Raw genomic sequence first — 4,840 nt, 5'->3', positions numbered from 1 at the left:
AGTCGTTTCTGAGATGGCGAGGCCACCTGGGTCAGAGCCAGAAGGCTGGAGTTTTCACTTTGCATCCTCTAAAAATGTCTGTATTTTATCTTCATCCACCGAATCCAGAGGATTATCTCTGCCATCCCCTCTCCCACACCGAGTTCTGTCTCACGTGTCCTCTGGAAGTCTTCCAGACACACCATCTACTTCTCTCCAGCCCCACTGTCATCACCACCCAAGTGCAAGTTGCCATCGTTCCTCAAGTTCACACGATGATGTCCTCTCTCCCTTCTCTGTCTTGTAGCCTCGGCCTTACAGTCCATGGGAGCTTGAGGCAGTCCAAGTCCAGTCACGGCACTGACTCCTTCAAGGGCTTCCAGGGAAAGGTCAGTCTGCCCCTCTCCATTGAGCCTGTCCTTCCTCTGCTTCTTTCCAATCTCATTTTTGCTCTTTTCTGTGCCTTGAGCAGGCCTGCTTGGTTTGGTTTGGTTTCTCTCTTCAGGTTTTCCCAAAGCCTCCTCCCTCTGCCCAAGACTTTGGCCATCTCCACCCCTCTTCTTGAATAGCTCCTGTTCTTTCTTCCAGTTTACTTATTTATTTTATTTTGGCTGTGCTGAGTCTTCGTTGTGGCATACAACCTTCTCCAGTTGTAGCATGCAGGTTTGGTTGAGGCATATGGGATCTTAGTTCCCTGACCAGGGCTCGAACCCAGGTTTCCTGGACTGGGAGCTCAGAGCCTTAACCCCTGGACCACCAGGGAAGTCCCTCTTTCTTCCCAATATAATCCTTAAATGTCAGTTCTTCAGAAACCAGCCCTAATGTTCCTGCCCCACCCCCCAGCACACAGGTGCACTGTGCTTTCACATGTGAACACACATGAGCTTTCACACGTGTACACCCACACATGCACACACCAAGTCAGACCTCAGACAACTGTATTTCCTCAGGATGCTGGTCATTACTGTGCGTGTTCCCCATGAGGTTTTGAGACCTGTCAGGAAAAAGGGCCCACAGCCGCCACTGTGCCCAGCTTGGAACCAGCACAGCAGGTGCCCAAGGAACCCGCTCAGGGACCCTCAGCCCCTCGCCCTTCCACCAAACCAGCTACCCCTTGCCCAACTCTGTGTCAGACAGGTGGAAGGTGTGGGGAGCCCGAAGAGCTGGGGGTGGGGGTGGGTGCAACGTGGAGGGGTCCTGCAGGGTTTAGAGGTTGGCTACTACGAGTCTATGCTTAATATGAACCATCAGCTTTAGTCATTTGGATTGTAAATGTGATAAGAACAGTTTCCAAATGGCATATGAGAGCACTTTGTCTTGGATTTGCACTCGATTCTATAGAACACAGTTTACCTTCTCAGTCGCTGTTTTCTGTATGTCAGATTCTGAAGTTAGCCTTGTGTAGGCTGGTGTGGTTACAGTCAACGCGTGCTTTACCTTTTTATTTCAGAAAATCTGCACCAAACACAGAAGTAGAGAGAACGGTACAATGAAGCCCCGTGTACCCAACCATCCACTTTAAAAGATGACCGACTCAGGGCTGGTTTTCTTTGGTATCTACCTCACCCCGCCCCCGTTATTTTGAAGCACATCCCAGACGCCATATGGGTTTCATCTGTTAATAGTAAATGTGCTTTTGAGTACCATTTCCTAGAACTGCATCTATGCCTGCAGTGTCCGTCGTCTGAAAACTCCCAAAGGCTTTGTGTAAGACTGCAGTCAGAGTTAATGAGAACCCTGGGGAATGGGGAGAACTGATTGATCTGATTTTCTGTTTCACTGAATCATTAGCTAGAAAACCCTTGTTGTTTAGGGAGTTAGGGGGGCGGGCGGGGGGGACGCTTTGTCTACTTTCCTGCCTTAATGGGTTTGTACAGCAAACAGTCTAATCTCTTGATCTAGCCTGTCTGATTGTCTCTCTCGCTGGTGTGACTAAGCAGAGCAGGTTGATACCATACAGGTTGGTGGAGGGGATGGGGCCATTTCCACCTGCCCCCTCACCTGTCGTCTCACAGCCCGGATGCCAACCCGTTCGTGTCTCCTGAGTCCCCAGCCTAATTGAGCACCCCACACACACACCCTGGGATAGACAAAGCATCGATTTTGCACCTCCTCCCACCCTCCAAATTGCCAGAGGCTCACCCAACTTGCTCTCTTTCCTCCAGACTTTGATCAAGACACATGTGCTGAAGGCTGAATTTGGACTCAGCTCAGAGGTCACACAGTGAGTTTATTGGAGACACGACAAAACCCGTCTTGATGTGTAGGGATGGGGAGAAGCACGGGGTGCCCTGGAGGAGCGGCAGGGACCACCTCTGGAGTTGAAGGAGGGGGTCGGGTAGTGGCTCCTCCCCCAAACCAGGACCCAGCAGGACAAGAGTCAGACAAGCAGAGGAGGCAAGACCCACAGGGAAGAGCATGCTTTATGGGAAGAGACACTGATCAGATGTAACACCTCCCTTCGGGTCAATTCTGTCCTCCCTCTCCACTGGGGCTTTTGCTCGGCTCTTGCCTCTTCTGTCTTGAGCAGTTTTCTCTTTGTCCAGCCGACTCCTCTCTCCGCACAAGCATCTCGTCTCTCCCCTTGTAACCAGCCCGCCTTTTATCTCTCACTCTCCCCAGCCTAGAACACGTGCACCCCCAGATACTCAGCATCTCCTCACATGATGCCACCACCTGCGCAGTCGCTCACGCTGGAAATTCACACGGCCCCCCCGTTCTATCCTTTTCTCTCACTTCCCACCTCTGATCTACCAGGCAGTCCTGTCCGTGGGATCCCCCAAATGATCAAGAATCCAACGACCTCTCCCCACCCTCAGCCCCCACCCCAACAGTGTGACATTCCCAGGTTCCTCCTCTCGATGCTCCTGCCTCAGTCCCCCACACGGCTGGCAGGATCCTTTTAAAGCTACCTACCAACACTGGTCTTCCTGTGCTCAACCATCCAGTGGCTTCCTGCAGCATTTAGAGAAAAAGCCAGACTCTTCACCCTCTGGCTCCCCACTGCCTTGAGCAAGTGACAGCCCCTCTGGGCCCCCAAATCTTTCACTTATAAAATATGGACACTAATTACACCAGCCCCACCGGATCACTGTAAGGGCTCAACGTGCCAGTTTATAGGCAGCACCTCCAATGTGTCAGCTCTTTCACTCTTCTTTCCCACCTTCTCCCCCAGCCCCTCTTCCACGATCCCTGTTTTTATTACCGCGTCACTGAGACCATCCTCCTTTTTAATACCCTGGAGTCCTTCTGGTCCTTCTTTCCCCACATCATCCTGCCTGTCTCCTTTTCATCCGTCACATCCTTGTGCTGTGATTTGTTTCTCCACAAAGTCGCTGACTGTGGTCCCAGGCCACACTGCAGGCACAGCTGGTATGGGTCAGAGTTGAGCAACTTCCCAACCAACCTCCCCAGCCCTGACCTGAAAATAGCAGGGAGATTTCCACCACCATCCCTTTTTCAAAAATCTTGAGGCCCCCTCCCAGCCCTCAAGAACTTATTCTTCAAGAACAAAGCCCCGCCCTTAGCCTGGCCTTCTGCTCAGCGTTGACACTGACTCCTACAACAGGCTCCAGGCACGTGGCACCCGCTGTGGTTATGCAGTTTCTTCGCTGTGTGCCATCCTCCCCCACCCCCACCCCGGAAGGCCCAGTGCTTCCCCCTGTCTGTAGCCTGCCCTGGCCTGGGCCGCCCCACTTTGGACCTGAACTACCAGCGGTGCTGCATTTCTGTCTCTGGCATCACATGCCCCCTTCCACCCGGTACTGTGAATGTCAAGGCCGTATTCACAACATCACCTCTTCCTAAGGACAGGAGCCGCATCTCATCTTATCACTCATCTCCCCGAGCTCAGAGATTTAGTGTTCTGAGCTTATGATCTAAGTTACATCTACCACGACCTGCCAGGGACGATGCAACAACCCCACGAAACAGGTCCTCCGATTATCCCTGCTATAGAAATAAGGAAGTTGAGGCCTAGAGAGTTGCAGAACTTGCCGACGGCATCACTGACTGATGCCTGTGAAGCGGGGCTGCAGCCCCACGTGAGTCTGACTCTGGGGCTTCCTGCAAATGATGACAGCCAATGGGTGCCAGGCCCTGTGCTAGACATCATTATGTTTCCCACTGTTATCCTCAAAAGACCCCATAAGGTGGGGATTATGACCCTCACCCTACACTGGAGATAGCAAAGGCTTACCTGCCATGATGAGAACATCCAGGGACTGGCAGTGGAAGGGGAGTTCCTCCACCTGATAAAGGCATCTACGAAAAGCCCCCAGTGAACAGATGGGATGATGAAAGCCTGAATGCTTTCCATCTATGAAGAAGACAGAGATGTCCGCTGTCTCCAGGACTGGACCACGCTGTCCTGGAGGGTGCAGTCAGGGCAGATCAGCAGGACATAGAAACCCAAGGCATTCCTATGAGGAGGGAGGGAGAAAAACTCCCTTTGTGCAGATGACAAGATGCTCTGTATAGAAAACCCTGAGAGATACACACACATACCTCTAAGAGCTAGTCAGTGAGTTCAGCAAGGTCCTAGGACACAGAATTAATCCACAAAAGTCAGCTGTATTTCTGGACACTAACAGTGAACACTCCAACAATGAAGGAAACAAGTCCCTGTAGGATAGAGTCAAAGAGAATAAAAAACCCAGGCAGGAATTTCATCAGAGAAGGGCCAGACTCTGGCACCGAAACCTGTGAAGCATTGCTGAGGAATATTATTCAGCCATAAAGAGGAGTGAAGTACTGACAGGGGCTACAGTGTAGATGAACCTCAGAAATACGATGCTATATGAAGGGCACCAGACACCAAAGGCCACACATTGTATGAGGGCACATGAACGGATCGTCCAGA

General features: G+C 51.7%; 1 long non-coding RNA gene across 1 annotated transcript; it reads left to right on the top strand.

Annotated features, from left to right (window-relative positions):
* The first annotated feature begins 316 nt into the window (after positions 1-316).
* Positions 317-4,638, top strand: LOC120871107. The gene is made up of 2 exons (XR_005722954.1): positions 317-368; positions 1,430-4,638. It is a non-coding gene; the product is annotated as an uncharacterized LOC120871107 (long non-coding RNA).
* The last annotated feature ends 202 nt before the right edge of the window (positions 4,639-4,840 follow it).

Source organism: Oryx dammah, unplaced genomic scaffold (assembly GCF_014754425.2).
Source record: "Oryx dammah isolate SB20612 unplaced genomic scaffold, SCBI_Odam_1.1 HiC_scaffold_12, whole genome shotgun sequence".
Taxonomy (NCBI): domain Eukaryota; kingdom Metazoa; phylum Chordata; class Mammalia; order Artiodactyla; family Bovidae; genus Oryx; species Oryx dammah.
Note: the sequence above shows the minus strand (reverse complement) of the source record. Positions and strands in the feature narration are given on the sequence as shown.